The sequence below is a fragment of the Octopus sinensis genome, linkage group LG1 (assembly GCF_006345805.1).
Source record: "Octopus sinensis linkage group LG1, ASM634580v1, whole genome shotgun sequence".
NCBI classification, from domain to species: Eukaryota; Metazoa; Mollusca; class Cephalopoda; order Octopoda; family Octopodidae; genus Octopus; species Octopus sinensis.
The window spans coordinates 77,589,728-77,616,947 of NC_042997.1; the positions used below are offsets into that span (position 1 = coordinate 77,589,728).

Below are 27,220 nucleotides of genomic sequence, written 5' to 3' on the forward strand. Positions count from 1 at the left end.
AGGAAAAGGGAGAATTTAAACAAGACAGCCAGAACGATACCTTGAATAGATGGAAAGAAAAAATATATGGTCAATTCTTGCAGGAAATGCATAAGTCATTTGACAAAGATAAGACCTGGGAATGGATTAGGAAAAGTGACTTGTAAGTTGAAACTGAAGCCCTTATCTTCGTAGCCAAAGAACAGGCACTGAGAACGAAACATTTAAAGTTCATATTGACAAGTCAGTGACTTCCCCACTTTGTAGTTTATATGATGAGAAAGGTGAAGCAATAAACCACGTCATAAGTGAATGTAAGATGCTTGCACAGAAAGAGTACAAGAAAAGGCAATGCAACATTGTCAGATTGATTCGCTGGAAGTTCTATCGTAAATATGACGTGCAGAAGGGAGATATGATATGAACACCAGCCGGAAAGGGTAGCTGAAAACGAACAATGTTAGATCTTGTGGGACATGACCATCCATTGTGATCATGTTATCGTGGCTTAAAAACCTGACATTGTTGTAGAAAGGAAGAAGAATAAAGCGATTATTGTGGATATTGCTTCACTGTGAGACCATAAGGTGAATGGAACAGAGAATCAGGCATTTAGAAGTGGTACTAATTGTGATTGGAGCACTGGTAGCAATTATAAAAGGTTGGATGCATGGCTTGAGAATCTACGGATTACCATCAGGACGGGACTGTTGCAGAAAATAGCCCTGTTAGGAACGGCAAGGATTCTAAGGAGGGTGTTAGAAAGTTGAAGGAGACGGAATGACCCAAAAGACCTTTGGCCATTGGATATGACTCACTTTTTTTGGTATAGTGTCAGAATAACATCTGCCAGGGCAAAAGCATCACGGGTAATGATGATGATGATGATGAATGCTCTGATTGCAGTACCAGGCAGTGGCTCTCAACTGATTGGAAGTGTTATCATGTACATTGTTTTGTCTTGGTATAAAAGATGGGCTACTGCAAATATTCTGCTCAATACCACAAATTTGCTTGTCAATTGTTTGACTTTAATCAGTTGAGCTTAGTGGCTGATGATATGTGCATCTCTGATCACGAACAGAAGTAGTGGGGGAGCATCATAGCCATGTATTGAGAGGAATTCTTTGGGGTTTGGATAATTCACCCTTGCAAACATGGGAACTTTTGAGCAGGATGGGCTAACCAACCTGCAGAAAATTCTAACTGGGCCCCACCTGCAAGGTCATGCGCTGTTTACCTTGATATGAGATCACCATGTCGCGCACATATGGTTGTGATGCATGTGCCTGGTGTACCCTTATCATCCGGGTAGTTATGAAGGGTGTACTGGGGTTCGTATATTTTACCCTAGTGTCACTTTGATGGCTCTCTCACTCAAGAAAAAGAAATTGTCAGTACAAAGACCTCGAAATTGAATTATTTAAGATGTAAAGGTGAAAACAGTACCAGTAAAACAATACTAGTTGTGGGTAATGAAGAAAGTGGACATGATTATAATCGTGACTGGTGTACTTAGAAACATCAGTGACTGTTGCACTTGGAGCATTGGGCACGATAAAAAGAAACATATAAGCAAAAACGTAGAAGCTATACCTGGATCTTCAACACTACACACTGTCTAAAATAATCCCCCAGCTCTGCTAGAAACAGCCCACATCCTACACGAGACACTGTCAATTCAATAATACAACCTAAAGAAACAATCCACAAACACAAGACACTCTATACAGCAAATATCCAATGAAATAAACTGCCACCAGCAATCCGATTACCCAAGGCATTACACGCACAACACACCCTAATACAACAAAAGACTGCACCACACCTCAAAAAAGAAAAAAAAGAAACTAATGCAATACAATATGGGGGAGAATTTGCACATTCCCTTCAACAAAAAAGAACACAGTGCAGCACACACACACACACACTAGCAACACGGAAGTGTAGCAGGTGATGCTGTAGAAATTTGCCTGAAACTGCCAAATGTTGAACAATAATAATAATAAATGTGAAATGCAGAATGTGTGGTGAGATGGATGAAACAGTGTCCTACATTGTTAGTGAATGCCTGAAATTGGTATAACGTGAATAGAAAAGGCAACATGATAATACGGCAAGAATGATCCATTGGGAGCTCTGTGGAAATTATGACCTAGAAATATCAAGGACGTGGTATGACCAAATCCCAGCAGGAGCTACTGAGAGTGAGGATTGCAAAATCCTGTGGGATGCAGTGATTTAGTGTGACCATCAGATTAAACACCGAAAACTTGACATTGTTGTAGTGATCAGAAAAAAAAATACATGCCTGATAATTGATATAGTATGTCCTAGTGACAACAGGATTGACGAGAAAGAAGACGAAAAAGTGAAAAACTATGATGAATTGAAATTGGAAATACGTAGGTTGTGGGCAATGAAGAAAGTGGACTTAGAAAAATCAGTACCCATCTATCAACATGGCTCAAAAAGATTAGAACAAATGTAAAGATAGAAAATCTACAAAAATCATCATTGCCTGGAACTGCAAGAGTCCTCCGCAGGATTCTTGAAGCGTGATCAGTAAACAAGTGTCACCTTAGTCTGTTGGCTATGGACAGCTGACATTTTCCATCATACCCAACAAAGCTGAGATTTTTCATGATGATGATGATGATGACTACGACGATGATGATGGTGATGGTGATGTACACGGAGACACTGAAATACCTGGGTCGGTGTCCAGGGCAGATAGAGATTTGCGTGCCTTGGTTAGAAGTCCATCTAGTGCTGGCGCCCTGTTTAATTAAACAGATGCGAATAACAATTAACACTCTAGATAAGGAATAACCTTTTATCAACGGATTCATTCTTGTAATGATGGAAAGAAATGATGAAACAAGAAACTACCAAGGTTATGGGACTGTCGAAAGAGCAACTGGAGGATTTATGTTCAGGTACAGTTGGGAGTGGAAGCCCATGTTCCCACCAGTTGTCATCCAGTGTTACTTTTGTGTTCTTAAGGCTAGCCTTAAGAACACAAAAGTAACACTCTATCACTAGAAAGAAAGTTGGAGATAGGAAAGAGAAAGCAGAAGGTCGAAAACACTGCTCGCTTCTTGAATCAGAAGCACTTTGTAAACGTTGCATCGGAAGAAGGATTCACCAACTTTGAAATGAAAAAGAAATGCTTAAAACCAGTGCGACCTAACTTATGAACCAAATCCATGTTATACGGAAAAAGAATAAAGTGCAATGTTGCGAAGATTGTTTGATCCGCATGATTTTGATGAATAGAAAATGATAATGAAATTAGTGTTGATGAATCTTAGAGCACAGAGGAGGATGTAGTAAGTGTAATAGGTGAAAATAGTTGAAAGCAGGATTGTGATACAGATGCAAGGGAATATGCTCGTGGAGACCAAGCACCCCAGGGACAGTTACCCTCTGGCCTAGGAGACAATGAACAGGAAATACTCGACAGACTAACTTAATTGACAGTATGTTATAATTAACAAGATCCAATCAGTCTATTGTCTGTTGATAATAAGAAACTGTATAGTGAAACCATGAAGGAAGATAGAGTCCTGCAGTACGTACGGAAGGACAATATGACAGAATTACGGGAACTGCAGAGGGCAGTTACAGTTGTAATAGAAGAACGTATAGATACTTGGCAGAAGGACAAAGGAGTCTTAGTGAAAAAGGAGAATTGAACGAGGCATCCTAGCAACTCCGAAAAAAAAATTATCTTTGGAAGACAGAGAGTTAGTATATGGGTGTTGAAGAATTTCAAGAAATATGAGCAACGAATTCCAAACAGTTTTCGAACAGTGAGAAAAGTAATTATGGTGTGGATCTCCAATAAAGTGGTAAAACTCATGAGTTACTCCGAAAAATTCGATCAATACGTGCAAATTAAGTTCTTTTATTCAAACCAGCGGCAGTTTAATAGAAATTTGAGCAGTAAAAGCGGAGAATGTATGCCTTCTGATCCAGAAGAAGCAATATATTTTTGGTCCGGTTAAGGGGTTGCCGAACTGGAAAGCAGCAAGCTTGGATGGAATCCAAGGCTTCTGGGTGAAATAATTCAAGAATATACAACGGAAGCTGGCTTTTCACCTGGACCGATGCTCTTTCGATGATATAATACCCGACAGGATGGTTGAAGGACAAAAGACTCTCACCATGAAAGACATATCCAAGGGTTCCGTCACTAATTAACGGGCAATTACATGCTTTAATTTGATATGGAAAATTTTAATTGAAATAACTGACGACTATGTGTACATATATCTGGAACAAATGACTTACTACCTGTCCAGCAGAAAGACCGCAAAAAACAGTCACAAGGCACAAAAGATCACCTAACAGCCGACAAAATAGTTCTGAAGATCCGAAGAAGCGTAAAAAAAAATACGAAAAATACGAAAAAAGTTTGTTGATGGTCTAGATAGATTTTAAAAAGTGTACAATATGGTATTGTACTTATGGATATTGGAGTCCCTAAAAACGCTTAAGAATGTTGAGAAAGTGCAAAATGTAACGGGTAAGAATATAGGAATATGGAGAAACTATCCTATTTAGAAATAGAATTCAAAAGCAGTTTTTTTTTTCCAATAGCAAAAATATCCTTAATAGTGGAGCAGTCCACGTAGGGTAATTCTAGGGGAAACCCTACAACTTGCGGTTTTAAGATTTTAATACTAGAGTGATCAGTAATAAGCCTCCAAATGATAGAGAATAAGTACATACAGTATACTGAAATACAAATAGATAGAATAAGTACATAACTGTTCATGTTTTAAAGATCTCAGCAACGGATTTCTTTTGGTGAAAAATTTGTTGTCCAGTAGGACAACAATATAAATTTATACCGGAATCTGCTATGAAATACAATTCGGAAAAGAAAGGGTCTCTTTTGTAATTTTAAACTGCATTTCGTACATAAACTGACTAAAAACCTATCAAGTATAAGACAAATGTATATTTGTATAATACACTCTTGAACATGCAGGTTTCGGCAAAAATTTCATCGTCAAATGTTATGATAATCAAAGATTGACTTAGTTCGGCTTATTAATTTGCATAAATGAAATATCTCAAATTTTTTAAGTAGCACGCGAACCAAATTCGATATGTTGATAACTTTAAACTGTATATTTTTGAACAACCAGTTGAATATCTCATTAAATATGCAAATTAGGTACAATAATTTTTGAAATTTTTAACTGGGCCACATTCGTCTATAAAATTTGACATATGCTTTACTACGTCTCAATACAATTATATTGTAAACTGTCAATAACATAACTCTTGAGAAATATTGCATAGCTACTTGTGTAAACTGGTGTGACCAGTTGTGTCCCTTCATGTTAAACATAAAACTTAATGATTCAATAAAGTAGCTCATTGAAATAAGTACTGGGGTGGGTGTCATCGATTAAAAGCCTTGAAAGCGATATCCCAGTTCACCACAGTCGTTGGACTCAGTTCAATGACTGAAATTATGTTGACTGCTAGTGAAGGATTATTATCGTCGTCGTCGTTGTCGTTGTTGTTGTTGATGATGATGATGATGATGATGATGATGATGATGATGATGATGATGATGATGATGATGATGATGATGATGATGATGATGATGATGATGATGATGACGACGACGACGACGACGATGATGGTAGTAGGAGAGAAGATGGTGATTTTGCTATTGCCATTTAAGTTTGTATTTGTCAAATTGTAAATGTCGACAAAGACATTTACAGTTTGACAAACACAAAAGTGTCTATACAAGTCCTTTTCTTCGGTTTATCTTTTTCCTTTTTAATTGTTTCAGTATTTTCAAAACCTTGGGAGACGTATAGTCAACATCTTTTCCCACCACCTCACAGACGGACACTTTTTAATCACAAATAGCAAAATCGATTTTTGCAAAACTTTGTGCACAAAATATGTTTGGGACGAACCGTTTCTTTCTTCTTTTTTTTTCTACTCCAGAATATTCGTAAAAGGAACAAAAAGTAATATTTTTTCCATCAAGTACTTCCTAAGAAAAAGTTACTTTGAAGCGGAGTTGTATAAAACGTTGACCATTCTGAGCAAACAAACACAAGAACCACAATTGGCCACAAGGATCTAAGCATATAATACAAACATGTGAAGTAAAGAATGGTAACAAAAACATGTTGAATTGTAAATAGACAATAAACGGGAGATGAAGCAAAACATAATCCACTATGAGAATTAAAACACTTATCCATACAAGAGTGAAAAGCCACCAAATTCATCCGTAGACATTCCCATATCATCTGGGTAGATAGACTATTCGCATAGTTTTTACCAATCATCTTTGGGTTTGATATAGCTGCCCCTTGGCTCCTCAAACAACACAGTATTTCAGTATTTTTGTCGTCTCTTAGGTACGTATTTTTTATCTATTTACTATGTTGGGGGTACACTTGTGAAACTCATGCATTCTAGAAATGTGGATGCGTCTTTGTTAGAGAATTACAGCAATCTACTTTTCTTTTTATTTTCCTCGATATTTACAATTTTTCCTATCCCCTCATCACAGTAAAGCGATGTTTTGAAATTGCAGCACGGAGTCTCTGATCAGTTCTTTAATGAATAGAAATGTGACCCTCCGTTTTCTAGGGGACCTCACTTTGTAAGCCTCTGATGTTGGGGATGCCAAGAAGGAAGAGATTATCTCCTTTTCTATCAATCTTGAATGAGCGTTTCATGGGGTTATGGCAGCAGCAATGACAGCAACGTCTTTTGTGTCGCAGGAGTTAGCTGGGTTATCCGCTGATGCCTTTACCTTTTTAAAAAATTTTAACACATTTTTGTCCTTTTGAGTAGTTAACCTTCAAATAGTTCTTTCGACACTTGTAGCAACTTGGATTTCTGTCCTTTGACGGACCACTTTTCTGCTCTCACAATATATTGCGATAGCGTTGTGGTCTTCAGAGGCCATTAGAACCAGGAGATCCATATAGACTTCATCTGATCACACGGTGCAGGACACCTCTGTGTTTACTACCTGCCCTTATTGTTTCACACATGAAACAATTATCCAAGATCTCTGACTGTGACGCTTGTTTTACTCTTGTTTCAAAGACAGACTATTAATTGAAACGGACTATTCCTCAACTGACAATAGAACTGAATCATCAGCTTTTCTCAAAGACAAAAGCGAATAGCCTCCGCTTTTCAAGCGAAAAATACTGAGGTTACTTTTCGCTATCTTTCTTCCGTTCCATCTTGATCTTCTGACACTCTCACCATCATTCCCTTGCTTATCTTGCCCTCTCTTACACTATCTGTATCTCGCTCTATCTCCCCCTCTCTCTGACTATCATGTTCTATCCTGACCCTACTCTCTCTAAATGTCTTTTTCTTGCTCTATCTTGCTCCTCTTTCTTTCTTTTTTCCTTTTTTTCGCCCTTTCTTGTCCATTTGCTCATTCTTTTTTTCGTTATATCTTGCGCCTCCCTTATACAATATTTCTATCTCTTACTATCTTTCTCTCGCTCAGTTTGCCTCTCTCTCTCTCTCTCTCAATATCTTTCACTCGCTCTCTCTTCCCCTTCTCTCTCCCTCTTTCACTGTTTCTTGTACTTCTCTCTCAGTATATTTCTCTGGCTCTATCTCCCCCTCTCTTACTATTTTTCAAAGTCCTCATTTTGCCTATGTCTCACTATCATTCTCTGGCTCTATCTTTACATTCTCTCTCACTATTTCTGCCTCACTCTATTTTCTCTTTCGCTCCCCTCTCTCTCTCTTCCACACACCATATTATTCTCTTGCTCTATCATGTATCTCTCTCTCTCTTTCTCTGTCTTTATCTTGCCACTCTCACAGTTTCTCTCTCGCTAAATCATGTCGCTCTCTCTGTCACTTTCTCTTGCTCAAATCATACCGCTCTCGCTCTCACACTTTCTCTCGCTCAATCTTTTTCTTCACTATCTCTATCTCTCTCTCTCTCTCTCGCATGCCCCCACACACATACACACACACGGGTGTACACACGCGTACACAACCACTATCTTTGTCTCTCTCTTATCTTGTCCCTCTCATACAGATGTGTGTTCCCTGGCTGCTCTCAAACATCTACGAGGATTTTTGGCGCCAAACTGCTTGAAAATTGCGAAAAAGGCGCGAACCTCAAGGACGTCCATTTTTACTTTGTGGCGTAATATCCAGCTATCTATTGGTCGATAAATAAAACATACACATGATAATTGCTTGGTCCATGTGTGGCATTGGCCTGATAACTTAGAGAATGGCGTTCAAATCCTAGGTCTCACTACGCTTTCATAAGTTCTCAGATAATACGCTTTGGGGTTAGCTATCACACCTTGATCCATTGGATAGAACAAAGTTCTATCCTTGGAGATATGTACTACTCTCACATTATTCGAAAGTTAACTTAAATTTACTGGGTGACCTGGTGCATTGTCTACAAGGAACAATGCTCCGTTGGAAATATGTCTAGGATTCTACTTTTCTTCACGCCTCGAAAAGGCTCCTAGTCACCTTTGCCTACTTATTTGGACGCTAAATCAGAGGTAAATTAACTTGAAAAGCCCTGTATTTTCGGAGAGATATTCTATCAGAAGCTCAACTTTCATATCACTAGTAGCATTTTCTCTCAGAAGAAGCGTCAGACAAATTATGGAAACTTCCTTTTCCCCACTTTTTTTCTTGAGAAATAGATTTTTATTCTCGAGAAATAGTTCTAGTACACGAACATCCAGAAAAGTGCAGTTTCACCAAAATTGTACGCTTGCTCTGGTGTGTTGTTTTTGCCAGTTGTTCAGGAAAATAAGCAGCAGCCTCTGTATCAACACTAGCAGCTTCACTAAGTCATTTTTGTACTATGCAAATTCAATCACTTTTTAAACCTTTTAAACCAGAAAAGCCAGAAAAGGTTTTCATTAGAATTTCATCTTCCTTTTTCTGGAAATAGTCATATAAAATTTTGGCTATTTTTTCCCCAATTACTATCATCTTATCTGTGCCTTACGTCAAATCTGATCCTTGATCAATACACTCAGGAGCTGTCCCATTTTAAGCATCACGTTAGATCTATGAAAAAATATGATCCGACCTTAAGAGAGTAGCTTGTTGAGCACCTGGCTTAATTTTCTCGCTCTTGTCACGTATTGTTCTCGCTGTAGGCATTGCAATAACGATGCCAAATATTTTTTCACTGTTTTCGCGGATTCTCATGACTCTGTCGCCATCCATTAGTATGAATTTGAATTGGGAGCTTGAGTCATAGTGAATCTTTCATTGGCTGATTACACAACCACGGATGCCATTCCTATGGATGCATTGCAGTTACTCACTTAATAGAGCTGTGTAGTCTTGACCATTATTCCTCCAGGATTCTTCCGCTCATCAATGTAAGAAGCACTGTTGGTTCATTTGAGTTCTTCCACTACCTCTTCACAATCTGCCATGTTGAAGTTCCATAACTTCGCCATATCCCTGGCAGGGTGGCTGAACACGTGCTATGCCTTGCCAAAGGATGGCCCATAACTATGCAAGATATGGTCGTTCAAGATTTAATGTTTTGGCAATCTAGCTGATGTTTTCCCTCCCGCTTCAAACCCTCTTAAAACTTAGTATCTAGTGTAATCGTTTTACGTTCCTTTTCTACTGGCTTTAGCTCCACTCGATCCCTTCTTTTCAGTCATTTTAAAATGATAGGTAAATCCAACTGCAGTAATAACCAACAATTATGCACAACAGATATGTAAAAAAAATAGCATTAATAAAAAAAAACTATTCCGTGATAGTTTATCGGTTTCATCCTCTCTTTTCTTCATAATTGGAGTGGAGAGTATGCTTTTGGGGTAGTTGTTGCTTAATAGATTGTTACTGAACTTGATCATTTCTTCGTGGTGGGTATTACGATCGCTACTTATATTCATTGCTCGATGTTTTAGGTACTAAGCAATCCCTCTCTTTACACTGTATGGATGGTGGGAGTTGAAGTTGAGGTATCGTCCAGTGAAGGTCGGCTTGCGGTATACGTATGTCCTGAATCCATACTTGGTGCATGTTATTAATACGTCCAGGAATGCCAGCTGATTGTCTTTTTCTTTTTCCATTGTGAACTGTATGGATGGCTTTATTGAGTTCACATGATCTAATAGCACTTGAACATCTTTCAAGTGGGGCAAGAATATGAAGGTGTCATCTGCATATCGCAGCTATAAGGTTGCTTTAGTGGTGTTGATCCTAAAGCCAAATTCTCAAAGTGTTCCATGTATATATTGGCTATTATCGGTGATAATGGCGAACCCATTGCTAAACCCTGTCGATAAATATCAGTGTCCATACTAAAGAAGGTAGTTTCTATACAAAAGGTCAACATTTTCATCAACTTTCTTATTGGTATACAAGTGCGTTCTTTTAGATGGGTGTCTGTCATCTATTTTTCTTGAATCACCGATAGTGCTTCACCAGTTGGGACTTTGGTGAACAGACTTATCACATCTAGATTCACCATCTGGTTGGATTCAATAGGGGTATCCTTGATCAATTCTGTGAAGTAGGTGGGATTCTTCACGTATGATGTTGACTTTCTTGCTAATGGACTGATTATATCCACAGGGAAGCGGCTCAGTGGATGACATGCTGAACCTCACTATAGGTCTTAATGGAATACCATCCTTGTGAATCTTAGGAAGACCGTACATGTGTGGTAGTTTACTGTAGTGTTGAGTCAGTTGTCTGTACTTCATTAGTGTAAAGTGATCCTTGTTCTTGATCAAGATCTGTGACAACTTCCTCTACTTTGCTGTAGCTACCATCACTTATAAGACTCGCAGCAAGTTCACTACTGTCTTCCTTTTTACGCGAACCTATCCTGTGACAGGTATCTCTTCTCCAGCCTGATCATACTATCGAGGTGGTAACTAAAAAAGTTAACCAACCCCTGGCCGCAGATGAAGGTACCTGTCGCTATCCTTCTTAGTCGCGTCTTCCATACCATTTCATTCAGTATGGCTACTACGCAGAAAAAAAACAAGCCTTCCATTCCCTGTTAAGGGAAGGAGGTGGCACAATCTTGACAATAGAATCAGCCGATAGCCGTACTCCTCCCATCAATGACAACAGTTGCTCGACAAAAGCTATCAGTTTCGATAATTCCGGACACTCCACGAAGGCGTGCAAGACAGTTTCTTTGTTCTGCCCGCACCTCGGGCATGTCGGCGAGACGGCACATCCGTGCATTGACAGCTTGTCTTGAACAGGCAAAGCCGAACGGTAGCACTGCCAAGCCAGGGATTTCTGGTGATTATCCAGGTACTCCGGCTCGAAAGTTCTCCTGAACAGGTTGATCAACTGACTTCCATCGTAGCCCAGGGCCTCCCCCCAGGACATCGTCTGACATAAATTCCACTAACCCGCTATAGAAATCCGCAGTGGAGCTCCTGTTGCTGGTATTGCCCGCCCGAGAGAGTAGCTGGAGTGCCTGACGACACTCCAATTGCCAATACCCCAGCTTAGGTATTCGTTTGATCCATGGACCAATATCCATTAAGGATGTCAACTGTGGAAAGTAGAACCTTACGTGTGGTGACCACACATACTTTCCATCCAGGTAATGCCAGAGGTGCCTCAGTCTTAACGCGAATTTTCACATCTTCAGCCAAGGCATCCCTAGCCCACCCTTTAGCAGTTTGGGGTAGCAGACAGAACGCTTCAGAAGTGGCTTTCCTCCCTTCCTCAAAGATCGGAAAAGGATTCTCTCCAACTTATTCAGTCAGAAATCGGGGAAAGGCACAACGGTCAGGCGGTAGGTGATGACAGATGCAATGAACATCTGCTCCACCTCCTCCCTTCCTAGCAAAGATAACGCCCGCCTAGACCAGGTCTCACTCCAATTCTTCTCTATCTGGAGATCTGGACCGAACCAGACCCCTAGTAACTTAACCGGACCTTCCGTCCAACGCCTTACGACGTTATTATATATATATATATATATATATATATATATATATATATATATATATATATATATATATATATATATATATAATACAATTGTTCGTTTGTTTTCCACCTGCCTTCGTCTTTTGTTTATTTTCATAAAGCTTCCCGTTATATATATATATATATATATATATATATATATATATATTATATATATATCTTTGGATCTATCTTTGACCTACAGATTTAAAAAAAATATTTTTTGGTAACTAAACACTTTCAAACTTCGGACACTGATAAAATGTGTCATATAAAACATCTTTTACTCTTAGTAGTTTTGAGAAAAACTTATATTTACGAAGTTATTTCACGTTAAAGTTTTCGTATTTCGGTAATTTCAACCTATGACTTTGAAATAAAATTACTGAATAAAATTACTGCCGTTGTTTGTCAACAACTATCGGCGGTGTATTTTTCGTTTGTCACTGTTATTTATGACATCGTTCGTGCGTTTGTACTGGTTTTAAGGTTTTAGGGTTAGGGTTAGGGTGTTAGGGTTAGGGTTGGGGTTTTAGGGCTAGGGTTTTAGGGCTAGGGTTTTAGGGTTAGGGTTAAGGTTTTAGGTTAGGGTTTTAGGGTTAGGGTTGGGTTAGTGTTAAGGTTTTAGGGTTGTCATAAATAACAGTGACAAACGAAACATGCACCGCCGGAAGTTCTTGTTGGCAAACAACAGCAGTAATTTTATTCAGCTGAATACACGTTATTGATTGGTTGAAATTACCAAAATACGAGAACTTTAACATGAAATAACTTCGTTAGTATAAGTTTTTCTCAAAACTGCTAAGAGTAAAATATGTTTTATATGACTCATTCTACCAGAGTTTAGTTACAAAAAATTATTTTTAAAATCTGTCGGTCAAAAGGTAAAGATCCATATCTTTTACTCTTTTACTTGTTTCAGTCATTTGACTGCGGCCATGCTGGAGCACTGCCTTTAGTTGAGCAAATCGATCCCAGGACTTATTCTTTGTAAGCCTAGTACTTATTCTATCGGTTTCTTTTTGCCGAACCGCTAAGTTACGGGGATGTAAACACACCAGCATCGGTTGTCGAGCGATGGTGTGTCTGTGTGTGTGAGGGGGACAAACACAGACACACGCATATATATATTTATACGACGGGGTGCTTTCAGTTTCCGAGGCTATAGTAAAAGACACTTGCCCAAGGTACCACGCAGTGGGGCTGAACCCAGAATTATGTGGTTGGTAAGCTAGTTACTAACCACACAGCCACTCCTGCGCCTATATATAAGTATATATAAAGTAAATAAATATATGTGTGTGTGTATTTATATATAGTGATTATAATTTTGCGAATTGTCGACTTTATTGTTTGACCTTAGCTACTGTGCTAAGAATCGAGTCTCCGTAAGGACGAAATCTCGGAGCCTAAGGTAGCCGTAACGCGGGTATGCATTTATCTGCACACACTTCTCATACTAAAAGAGTTCTAACTAGTTCATCCTTTTGTTTTTACGAAAGTATTTGTATAATTGAAAACAAACCCAACCTTGTTTCACCTTCCAATATCACTACATATATCATATCGTCTTAAAAGACAAACCGAACGCTCATAAGAAAAAAGACGGGGTAGACATATAACCGATCATAGAGCTGGCCCAGAACAATCTACACGTCAACAATTAGTGTGAACATATTTAATGCCCTTAGTCTTAAAAAGCTAATTAGAAATAATTTCAAAGAGAAAAAAAAATGTCACCAGTGAAGTTATATTTCATTAAACATAACTTAAGAGTCCTAGCTACAACTAACTGCCGTCTCTGACACTATTACTATTAATTTCGCCTCGTCTATCTTTACCTTCTCCCACTCCACGATATGGCTACTACTGTCGTTGTCATTGCAGCTTCTACTGCACTAAATATTTAAACTAATCTTATCAGTTTCGTGGTTTTGTATATTAGTAGACAAAATAAATAGTTTTAATTTAATAAGAATTTATCTGATAAGGAAGCAGTATTTCATCGAATATTTTATATTAGTCAAAATACTTTAAATAATCCTAATTGTTTGTTTTTGAATGCAACAAATAATTATCAAGAGCAATGACTTACAAGCCGCTTTATTCTTACCTTTTGCAACAAACTATACTGAATTAATAAAATAAACAAAACTCACAAAGACAACATAGTATACTTGGAATGTATTTTTCATATTTTTTTTCAAAATACTTTTAAAAGTTTATAAAATGAACTATTTTTTACTATTCCACAATTGAGTAACTCGAATGATTAAATATTTTATATGAAATTAATATTAATAGTTATGAAAGTATATAGACTGCGTGTGTGTGATTCGCCAGGGTATTAAGATAAGTCATTAGCATATATTACTGCGCACTAACCAGCGCAATAGTTGAACGAACTACTTTAGTTTCACTTCTCTTACCTTCTTTTATCTTGTTACCTGGAATATTTTAACAAGTTGGCTGTTTTCGAAGCATTTATGGCTGTTTTATAATTACTTTTTGGATATCAAAACTTAAAGGATTATTATCAATTTGTAAACCTTCTTGAAAGTAAGTCTGAGTATATCTTTTTATCACATTTTGATTGTAAATTTTTTCTAACTACTTTAAAGTTGTTATAACCTCGATGGAGGCGGGTCAGGTTGAGACACCACTTTCACAGGTAGTTGTGGAGTTTGAAGCAGAAAACTTGAGAATTTTGATTTAAAGTTACGAAATAAAACCCTTATATTTAGTCAATTACTATTTTACTGGAAATATTTACCCATATAAAAATAATATTCTTTAATATTTAATGAATAATATGCCAATTCGTGAAAATGTGTTTTGTTTTGTGTTTTTTTTTCTCAATTGTATTTATTTTCAATATTTGCTAAAACTACATTGTTTTGTAAGCAGTAGAAAGGATTTTATAAGCAGGATTTGTTTTCATTTTTTATTGCAGTCATACATTAAAAATGTTTATGCTCTACAAAGTGAAATTAAGTTCTGAAACATACTTCTGCAAAGATAATATCTATAGTAAATATATTTGCAGTCAACCAGAACAATTAAATTGTCGAATACTTCTTGTTTGAAATTTGTAGAACACTTTAACTTTAGATTGAATATTAAAAAAAGTAAAATTTTATTTTAGGTGATGAAGCTTACGCACACACATATATTTAAGGCTAGGTGTTCAAGCTGTGTTCTGTTTTTTGAAGTCTCTACCCACTAGTTGCTGCCTTCCCTGGGAGATTGTGATGTTTACCTTAGCCTGACCTACTTGTTGATAATTTTTTTTTCTTATATACATAGATTTCTGTCTTCTGTATGCCAGTCTCTCCCACTACCTTTCTCTCGTCTCTACTTCTTTCTCTCTCTGATCTATGACCACTTGTCCTCCTTTATATCCTGTTTAAATGTCAGTGTTTTTTTTCTTTTGTATACATAGACTGGGTTGAAAATTGATAATTTGAAAAGAAACATTTATTACAATTTTATTCAGTTAATATTTCTCCACGAAAATTGCTGATTTTCTTTTCCCTGAATTAATTACTTATCAAACGTCCTCTATGTTTCATAAAACTGAAATTCAAACTTGAAATGGTTACTGGGTTTAAGTGTAGATTAATTGTTTATCGAAAAGTTAACCGACATCGAGATGTTTGTATAAAAAAAACATAAGGCTAAATTTCGATATGAGGGCGATCTGTGTGTGATGTGCAATTAAAGAGTTCTTAAAATACAGAAGCAAAGGCGGCCAATTAGTGTGGATGATAAAAACAAAAGTTTATGATTTGTATTTATAAAAAAAATAAAATTCAAAATATCAATATTTTGTTGGACGAATTATGAGATGTTAACATTGTCCTCGTATATAATTCCTTGATCAATAAACCAAACGGTTATGAGTTTGAAATAAGTTCATAAGTTTTGTCAAGTATTGATTTATTCGTTGTAAGTAGTAAGTCACCAGGTAGTAATTATTAGTGTTTGTGTGTGTTGGTTGGTTTATTTTTAAAAAATGGCTATTTTTTTTAATAAGTTAGAAGGTGAGGGGGGGGGGGGCTGTATTCATGACCTTTTCAGGTCACTCAGGGATTCCGAGTGTGTAGCGGTGGTGATAAACCAGGCGGCGTGATTTCTATTTACATTTATTGGCTCAACATTTTAGGTGCAACGGGACAAGTCAGATGGAATTTTACTGTATGCAGTTTATGCCATAAATAAATGCATATTTAAAATGAGCCTCTTTGCTCATTTAATGATATATATTTATGAGATGCTAATAAATGATGCTGTTTCAGATCATTGAATCGCCGCATGACTACATATTGGAGCATTCCTTCGGTTTTGGTCTACAGTGTCAGCCTAGCCTATTTATGTTATGAGGGATGGTTGTTTGGGGTGAATGACGTCGTGTTCCAATATTGAAGATTGCCCAAATTGGTGTCATTTCGCCCTTCCTGGCTTTGTTTCACAATCTGTAATAATGAAAATAGTGCAAAATGCTAAAGTTACGGAAATTGGTAAGAAACAAGTTGAGGCAGGTAGGGGAAACGATCTGAAATTTTCCTCCTGAATTTTTTCTCTCCCTAAATTTTAACATAATAGTAATCTAAGGAAACGTACGTGTATGTGCACAAATTCATTTACAAATATACTTTTTTTTTCAGTAAGCTATGAGAAAACAAAGTCGCGTTGGCACTTTTTTGTAGTTATACCGGAAACTAATTTGCTTTTTTTAAAAAATTATTCTATTTTAAATGCATAAAACAATCTGATAAGACTAGAGAGCATTACAAGAAAATACTTATTTAAGCAACGTGTTAATAACCTGCTACTTATCTCGGCTTGACCTTTATACCATCTCCCTAAATCAGTCTCTGATATGCTGGTTTTAACATACTTTTGTACCATATTATACTCACATCATGTTTAATGTTACACACACACACTATTCTTATTAGTTCAGCGTAGGCTTTCACTTGAATTTGCATTATTCTCGGGTCAAAAGTTGTACAACTTGTTTTTACGTGCGTACTGTTTTATGGTTTTGATTATTAACTGCTGCTTTGGTTTCTAATAAAACTTGTATAACTTATTTTAATACTTTTTAAAATATTTGCATAAGGTTACTTCCGTTTTCATGAAATTTCATTTTACTTTCGTTTTAAAGTATACTGCACAGTGATTACTTTCTTTAAGAAGTATCAAATAAAACCAAATAATGAATCTGATGTGTTGCCAGTGCCAATAACACTCTAATTTGTGCACTGGGCCAAGTTTTCAAAGGAATGAGTAGTCGATATTATCGACCCTAGTACTTTACATTCATTTCAACCCCGAAAAGATGAAAATCAAAAGTGACCTCAGCGGGATTTTAAATCAGAATGTAATGAGTCGGAACAAATACGGCAAGGCAATTTTTCGAGACCTTTACGATTTTGTCTGCTCATTTTAATAATGCCTGCCAATTGAACACTTTTAGAATAATTGCATTATGTTTTAGGCTCTAATTTCTAACCAGTCCCATTACTTTACACGTGTGAATTTATTAATTCCTTCATTCATCTTCACTGAGGTAACTTCACAAAATAATGTTGCGATGAACAGTAAAATAATTCTTCACAATTAAGAATCAGTTGGGAAACGAATGATATCTTTATAGATGTGTTTTGGCAAGTGACTTATACACTATAATCTAATTTCAGTAGACTTTTACAGTAAGCAGATATTTCAAATATATTTTATGTGGCGAAAACAACCACAATAACAAAAAGAAAAAAACCCGAGGAATGGTGGTAATGAAACTTAGAATAAAAGTGATTTACGGTGGCTCATAAATCAAACAACACTTATGCCGTCGTCCCATATGTTCGAAAGTTGAACGGTTAATATATAGTTTGACTCCCGGTCACCAAAACAAAAACAAAAGAAGTCTAATAGGCGTAAAAGAGTGTGTGGAAAATGAATATGAAAACAAAAATTTGCGCAAACGAATAGGGATGGGGGATTATGGAGAAGACTTACGAAAATTCACAAGATCCGATTTTTCCCTCATAACTTTCAGGAAAATGGATATCTTTTAATGAAATTTTACAGAATTTGAGGGGAAAATGTTTTCCGAAGGGGTGGGAAGAGGATTTCGGAAAATTCACGCGATCCGTTTTTTTACCCCCTCATAACTTGAAGCATCTAGTTTAGCATCTGGTCACAAAAAAAAGTCTACTAGATGTAAAAAAATGTGTAGAAAACGAATATAAAAACAAAAATTTGCGCAAACATACATGTACAATCTTCGTCTTGGTAATTATTTGACGGCAGGAAGGTATAACTTGGCTGCTTCTATGAAGAACGTGTTCAACAGACTTTCCTCATGTTGAGAAGTTATAAATAAATATCTTGTAAGATATTGTTGCAGATATTTTGATAGAATTCCTGGCTTCTAGATCGATTCTTTTATGTTTCTCCAAAGTCTTTCAATGTTTTGTGTGTGTATGTTTCTATGTGTGCTATCTTCAAAATTGTTAGAGTGAGGCATTTTCTCTTCATGTGGGCATATCACTGTTTGGTAATATTCCGTGTGAACGAAGGAACTCAACTAACTTATGATCGTTATAATGAAGTGCTGATGTATTCATAGTATTCAAAATTACAATCTTCACAAATATTGAAATTCTCCATTTTCGAGCACTAGTTTTCAAATGTAACAGCATCGAAAATGAAATTGATAAATTTCGAGTAAACCTTCTCCATTAGATTAGGAAAAAAACGATCGTGTGAATTTTCCGATAGTCCTCTCCCCACTCTTTCAGAAAACATTTTCTCAACAAATTTCGTTATAATCGTGATCTATGCCATATAAACGGTATTTCTATAAAATTTCATTTATATATATCCATCACCTCAATAGACGTCATTGATTGATTGAAATTGCCGAAATGCAAGAAATTAAACAACAAATATGTTACAAACTACAGAATTTTCTCAAGAAAGCCAAGAGGAAAGATGTTTTATAAACACATTCTACCAGTATACGAAGTTTAAAATTTTTTAGTTACATAGAAATTATTTTAAAAATCTGCCGGTCAAAGTGAAAAGATCCGTCCTCTCTCCACCCCACCCCAGGTCGTTGCACAAATTTTCGTTTTCATATTCGTTTTCTACACATTTTTTTACACCTATTAGATTTTTTTTTATTGTTTTGGTGACCGGGAGTTAAAACTACGAAAAGGAAAGAACATAAAAAGTACCTAGTCCCAAGAAGCCTAAGAAAGTTCACCAATACGTTATTTCCAACAGCTGGTGAATCATCAGGGACTAAGTCACAGAAGCGACGAAAATTTCAACATCTCAGGAAATTAACAAAACATCATGTGTTTGCATTCTAAAAGATCTCGTCTTGACTGTACTTACGAAATATTTTGATATTGCACAAATAAATTTTACTAAATGTGTAAACGTTTGAATATTTATGTTACTGAATGTCTAGTAGGCCCGAGCTTCTTAGAAGACAGGCCTGAAAATTCTCCATCAGATCAACTAAATTCGAAGATCACTTTCTAGTTTACTCCCCCCCCCCGCCCATGATTAAACCAAGATTGTCAAATTGCATTTATGTCTGAAAATAAAGTCTAGATTGGAGATGGTTGCTCATTCTTTAGAGCAATTGAATGACACGAAAAACTACTTGTTAATGGAGATTTGAAATTGTATTGTCCAATGTGTCCTGTTTTAAGGCTGCAAATGGCATATGATGTGAAGAGTTTTTTTTCTTTTGTTTTTGTTAGAATTTAAGGACTTGTGTGTGAATTGAAGGCAATTTGGCTACCAGTATTCAGAGGTTCTGTCATTTTTCACCATATAGTATTGCTGTTTAGCATCAGGTTAGGTTTGATCAAGCAGATCTGTAATAATAGGCGTTTGTTTTGTATCTCAACTTTATGATACATAGCAGTTGTAGACATTGTGAGTAGTTATATAAATTGATCAGAAATGGACTAAGAAACACATTGGCCACTTTATATAACAATGTCTTTGAAAGGTATTGATACAAGGTCTGATTAATAAGTATCTGGACTATTGCCATAGTAACGAAGCTAAAGCAAGCAGAATGAAGATGCTTGGCACAGACTGACCTTGGACACTGTTTTAACATTCTAGCTCACTTTTGTTGATCACAGTAGTGCTTGGAAGGAAGGTGTATAGTGTGTGATTATCGCATTGACCATAACATAGAAAGTTGTCATGGCAATACCTGCTCAGCGAGGCCTATGCAAAGTTGCAGAAAGTGTATGGAGAGGAGTATATGAGCTACATACAAGTGTATGAGTGGTTCAGACATTTCCAAGATGGCTGAAAATTGTCAATAGGGACAAACGTTTTGGGAGACACACAACCAGCACAACCAAGGAAAACACAGCAGACATGCATGCAGCTGTGAGGGGAAATCATTGAATCATCATCCATGAGTTACCAGAGGATGTGCAGATTAGTTATGGTTCAGTTCATAATCACTGAAGATTTGGGTATGAGATGCATATCTGCCAAGTTTGTGCCAAAACTACTTTCAGCTGACCAAAAAGATACTCAGGTTTCAGTTGCACAAGATCTCCTTGATTGTGTCGAGAACAATGAAAACTTCGCTTACACCTTTGAGCAGGTATCACTAAGCTTTTGGCAAAATTTTATGCAGATTCTCTGCTCAACTTTCTCTGTCATGGTCAATGCGATGATTGCATGCTACACACATTCCTTCCAAGCACTGCTGTAAACAGCAGAAGTAAGCTAGAACGCTAAAACATTTTAGCAGAGCAGAGTTCAAGGTCAATCTGTGCCAAGTGGCTTCACTCTATGTGCTTTAGCTTCATTACTATGGCAACAGTCTGGATACTTATTGATCAGATCATATACCTTCATATTGCTCTGCTGGGAGTATAAAGGTTGGATTGCTTAACTCATGCCAGAAGCTGTGCAGTAGATACATATACACATATCCCAGAATTTTAGTTCAGTATGACTAAATGCCTATGTGATATAAACAGAGGACATGTAGATTTCCAATGTGAACTCGTGAACTGTTCACCTCATCACTCATTAACAAATGAGTCTAATTTTTTACCACCTGTACCATTTTCACAGTTGATTTTACTCAGGAGATTGTTTTTTAAGAATTTATTCATTTAACCACACAATATATAGCAGTTGTAAACATGAGTGGCTGTTGTATAAATTGGCCATGCATGGACAAAGAAGAGAAATATTGTCCTTTTATATATATATAAAACTGAAAAAATGCCTGGTAAACAAATGACAATGTATACTGAGTGTACAACCGGATAGGAGACAAACATAGAAGGTTCATCAGTCATCAATCAATTTAGCAATTTTTCGCAGAGAATTTAGGGCTGAGAGTATACTCTTTGCCCTAAATTCTCTGCAAAAAATTTTTGCAGGCATCACCAATATAGTTCTCAGTCTTATCATTAATGGTGCAAAACAGTATTGCTAAATTGGTTGATGTCTGATGAAGAATTAGGGATCTTTTGTATTTGTCTCCCATCTGGTTGTACACTCTGTATATGTTAAGCCATTTGTTTGTTTGTCATGCATTTTTTAATTTATTAATTGAATGCTATGCACACAGAATTTTATATATAAATAATATAAGGAAAAGAAGATTGGGAAGTGAATATTTATTATTAACAGCAAATTGATCATCATTCCTTACAACTGTTTCAATTAATATTCAGCAAATATTAAATTTATACGACCTGAGCATATCTTCAGAGGGTAAAAATATATACCCTTGGATGTTTTATGTGTTTATGGATTCATTATAGCAGACTGAATCAGTCTGCTATAATGAAACTTGATTAATTTGCTGTTAATAATAAACAATCTCCATTTTCTTTTTCTTCTTTTTATATGAATATAAACTATGCTTATATATATATATACCTATTATTTTAAGTAAATTAATTCTCCAAAAATACTAGATATTGAACCAGTGTTCCCTTGGATAAAACCATCCTTTCATGAGGTTAACACAACCTTTAATCGAATTTAATATATATATATCAGTTGAAAGTAACTGTTTTAGAAAGGTGTTGAATAATACCTTCAGAGTGTTTTACTTAGTGAATACAAGTTGGAATACTTAAATATATTTCATGGAACTATGTAGTGGGTAGATGCACATCTAGATTGTTTGCATATTCCATCTCTATAGTTGAGATATTTCTAAGTTTATGTTTAGACATCTCTTTTAGAGAATTTTCATTTTCTTATGCGTAGGAGTGGCTATGTGGTAAGTAGCTTGCTTACAAACCATATAGTTCCGGGTTCAGTCCCACTGCATGGCACCTTGAGCAAGTGTCTTCTACTATAGCTCAGGCCGACCAAAGCCTTGTAAGTGGATTTCGTAGACGGAAACTGAAAGAAGTCCGTCGTATATATATATATATATATATATATATATATGTATGAATGTGTGTGTGTATATGTTTGTGTGTCTGTGTTTGTCCCCCCAACATCGCTTGACAGCTGATGTTGGTGTGTTTACGTCCCTGTAACTGAGTGGTTCGGCAAAAGAGACTGATAGAATAAGTACTAGGCTTACAAAGAATAAGTCCGGGGGTCAATTTGCTCGACTAAAGGTGGTGTTCCAGCATGGCCACAGTCAAATGACTGAAACAAGTAAAGAGTAAAGAATTTGAGATGTCTATTATTAGGTAAATCCTTGATGATAATATTTGGACATTTTTCCTTTACATCCTTCTCAAAGAATACTAATATGTTCCATTGTAATACTACATTATTTTCTGTATCATCAACAAATTATGGTGATGATTTCTAATTTTGTTACTTTCTTACTGTTGCAAAATAGGAATCATTATAGCATTTGCTTTTCTCCAATGGTCTGCAAACCCTTTTCCTTGAGATTATTTCTACAGGCACAGCATAGTTAACTCATTCTTAAATATAACTTGAACTGAGTATGTATGTGTGTCTATATATATATATATATATATATATTATATAACATGTATATATATCTGCATGTGTATATCTCATGATGTATATCAGCAAAAAATGTGGACATCAGTGAGAGAATAGACTAACTGTTGAGAAATTACAGGAATCCATTTAAAATTTTTATTAATATATTAGGCAAGGTATGGCTGTATGGTAAGAAATTTGCTTCCTGATGACATGGTTCCAGGTTCAATCCCACTGCATGGCACCTCAGGCAAGTGTCTTCAACCATAGCCCCAGACCAACCAAAGCATTGCTTATAAATGGATTTGGTAGAAGAAAGCTGAATGAAGCCTGCTATATATATATATATATATAGTTCTATTTTGAAAAGCTTAGACTTTGTGGTGTCCTTCAACTTGCTGTTACTATTTTTGTGACCGTAGTTCAGCAAAACTTAAAACATTGACTGTTTTTTTTTTTCTTTCTATTTTATTTTGACAAAAGAAAACTAATATACCTGGTTGAATTACTGTTTTACCTTGAGGTTTTTCTTTTTAACTGGAACTTTATTGCTGGTTAAGTTTTGTCAAGTTGCTCTGGTGTGGGTTATCAATTATACAGATATAGAAGTTGTAGGTATGAGAAAATTAACTTTGTTTTATGACTTCACCTAAAATAAATGCTTTTTTTTAGAATGAGAACTTCATCTGTAGGATATTGTGATAGTAAGAATATACTTAACACCATTCATTAAACAAATTTGAAGGTTATAACAAATATAATATTGAGTTCTCATTTTGATTCCATTTGAAAGGCCACAGTTTGATATACTCTAAAAAAATAATCTAAATCTATAATTTAAAAAACTTCAACTGGTATGGCCAGTTATCATGGCTAGGATGTGGAGCCCTAATCATTATAGAGCACATATTGATTTCTTTCTTTTATCATATTATTATTAGTTTTAGATCTCTTTTGTTAGGGAATTTATTTCAACCCTGCATGTAGGTGATACTTAAACAGTAACATTATAAGATTTGAGCTCTGAATGTTAGAGTAATACAAATTGCTATACTTTATATTGTTCCAGCTATGTTTCTGGAATATAACCTGTTTTATAACTGGGAATATTCATATTTTTTTTATTTATAGAACTTTTTAAAAATCTTTTTTTTTTTCACACAAATCTACATAAAACAAACTTAACAACCTGTGGGTAGAAGCATTTATCCAATCCATCATAAAAGTGAATTTCTTTTCTCTTTGGTAATTGTTTTTCAAAATAACAAATATTGGTAATAAAATTTGAGTTACAATTTCAGTTTTGTGACTACATTAATATTTAACATTCCTTTGTATAGTAATGTAATTTTAAAGTAGAACTGTTATTTGGAAAGAAATATTGATTCTGTTGTTGTTTGAAACTAAAATATTCCTTTTTGATTTAGGTTTATGAAAAATATTTACCATATACCCTACCTTTATTTGTAAGCGCATCTATTAAAAAAATGGGATTGTCTACTACAATAGAAATGGAAGTTTACCTGTTTACTACCTGACCAATGCACCTTGTCACTTCTTGTGTGTACACCACTCCCTACTCATTTACCAAGAGATATTGAAACCATTTCCTTTTATAGTAGGTTTAACAAAATGAAGCAGGAGTTTATTAGAAAAGATAATATCCACACATATTGAACTAAATTGACCTACTAGTAGCAGCTACATATACTTGCTATGGCCTTTTAAAATAGAACAATAAGATATTTTTATACTCAAGCTGTCTTGTTAAAAAATGTTTGTCACATTCTAGTTAAATAGTTAAAAGTATATTTTGCTGTAAAATTTTTCCTACAATAATTTCACCTATGCTAATGTCAAAAACAGAACTACCCATATCTGGGTTAGGAGTTTCATTTACTAATTGAAGTGATTCTTATCCACTTATCAAGCATCAATACACTGTAACAGTAGAATCCTGCCAATGACCTTTTAGTTATGTAGATTTTGGTCAGCACTAGTTTATCAGGTTCATGTATGTAGTTAGTTGTTTGACTAACTGGATACAATCCATCAGATTCTGTGCTCTAGATGCCTCCTATCTGCTGGAGGACCACATTGCACACTCACATACAATAGTTTATTGCAGTCTGAGTATGTTGTCTCATTTGTTATTTAGCTGCTTGGTGGTTCTGATTATACCTGATGTGTGCAAAATACTCATTTGTACAGATTTTCCATTTTTCTGTACATAACATTCCAGTAGAATGTTTTTGACTAATGAGGGTAGTAAGTACACATTGTAGAATTAACTGGACAAGGTTGTATCAAACTATATATGTAATCCAGTTTCAATTCCCAATCAAAAATGTTTTACTTCCTCAGTTTTCTACTGATAGTCAAAATTTATAGATGTGCCTTTAGTTCTAAGTAATTTCATTTGCTGATGTATACATTGCTTCTGTATATAAGGTCCAGAATTCTTCAAGATATCTTTCCTGCTGTAGTTTGCTGGTTATCATTAACTTTATTTCAGCTGGAAAAAAAACAACTTTTGTGCTTTGAGTAAAGTTACTATTATTTGATGGTAAATCTGGCTGTAGAAAGATATATTTTTATAAGACCATATATTATTTGCTTACCAAGTAAAATCTCTCCTTGTCCAGACATGTTTTCAGGGAAGACTTCAGCTGTAGCTGTGTGTGAATGTACAAATCCTTCAATTTTGAAGGAAGATGTACACAAGTAAATAGGTACAGGCATGGCTGTGTAGAAAGAAATTTGTCTTCCAACCTTTTGATTCCAGGTTCAGTCCCACTGCATGGCACCTTGGGCAAGTATCTTCTACTCTAGTCACAGACTGACTAAAGCCATGTGGGTGGATTTGCTAGACAAACTAAAAGAAACTTATCATGTGTGTGTTTGTATTTGTCCCCTACCACTGCTTGACAACCAGTGTTGGTGTGTTTCATCCCTATGACTTAGCAGTTTGGCCAAAGATCATCAATAGAACAAGTACCAGGCTTTACAAAAAAATTAATAAGTACCAGGGTTGACTTGTTTCACTAAAATCTTTCAAGCTGATGCACCAACATGACCATAGTCTAATGTCTGAAACAAGAAAAAGAAAAAAATGAAAGTGATAAGGTAAATTTCTAATCTGCAGTTTTATAAGTCTTGTTTTTCTTAACCCTTTAGCATTTAAACTGGCCCCAAAATCTTACTTGTTTTATGTTCATGCTGACTAAATCCAGCCTCTCACACTTACTCTGTTATTCTAAAAATAAATAGTCACTTCACTGAAATCTCAAAGCAATGAAGTAACGCATGATCAATTCAAAACAATAATGTGAATAAATGTTATATTTGAAAGAATAACCTGAACACTAAATGGTTAATGTTCCATGTTTGATCAAACAAAATAGTTTAAAAAATACGGTTCATCAGCATGGCCGCAGCTCTGAGCTGAAACTTAAAAAAAAAAAAAAAAAAGAGAATTCTGAAGCAATGCAAATCTAAGGAGAGACAAGTGAGAAAAACATTTAGTATACAATAATAAGTAGCAGTTGGTGAGATGGAAGGAAGTAAGCTTGAGTGCTTCTAGGTAGGTGTAAAAAGGAGTAGTCTAGAATTTAGGTTAGTGAATGTTTTCCTATCAGGCAGGTGAATTACTTTGGATGTGATTTAGGAACAAGTGTATTAGGTCAGCACTAAATATGTAATCTCTCTATATATAAAACTGAGAATGTGTGTCTGTGTGTTTCCCTAAAACTTGAGAACTACACAATCAATTTCATTCAAATTTTGCACATGCCTTACTTAAGGTCCACGTAGTTTCATGGGCAAAAAAATGTTCAACTTCTTGCCTAGGGCGAGCCCATAGCAATATCATATCTTCTCCACTATTTCAGTATTACATGTTAAAAGTGAAACAAAAACATCTCTCTATTTTATGTCAGATACTGTCACTTTAACAATAAAAATTAGAGATAATAATAAGTTGAATTATATGTAGTAAGTAATAATTAAAATCAATATAATAAAATTGTAACATAACAATTAAAAGTAAAAATAGCAATTGGTATAAAATTGCATCAATGACTTGAACTTAAATAAGTGGTTTCACATGAATGGGAATAAATAAAAAATAAAATTTAAGTACAGAAATGGAATAGTCCAGATGGAGCTGTGCACATACCTTTTACCATTAGATTATCTGCTAATTAGCTAGCATTAAGTATCTATGTGAAGTTTGGCTGTATGTAATGTCTGTTTTCTTGAACTACTGAGT

General features: G+C 35.6%; 1 protein-coding gene across 3 annotated transcripts in view; it reads left to right on the plus strand.

The window, feature by feature from the left end:
• The first annotated feature begins 14,350 nt into the window (after nt 1-14,350).
• LOC115219645 overlaps nt 14,351-27,220 on the plus strand; it is a 71,794-nt gene continuing 58,924 nt past the window's right edge. For 2 of the 3 annotated variants that reach the window (XM_036502037.1, XM_036502042.1), the window contains exon 1: nt 14,351-14,514. The gene's annotated coding sequence lies outside the window, so the exon portion shown is untranslated. The remainder of the gene's footprint in view (nt 14,515-27,220) is intronic. The other variant, XM_029789815.2, reaches the window with a different exon arrangement.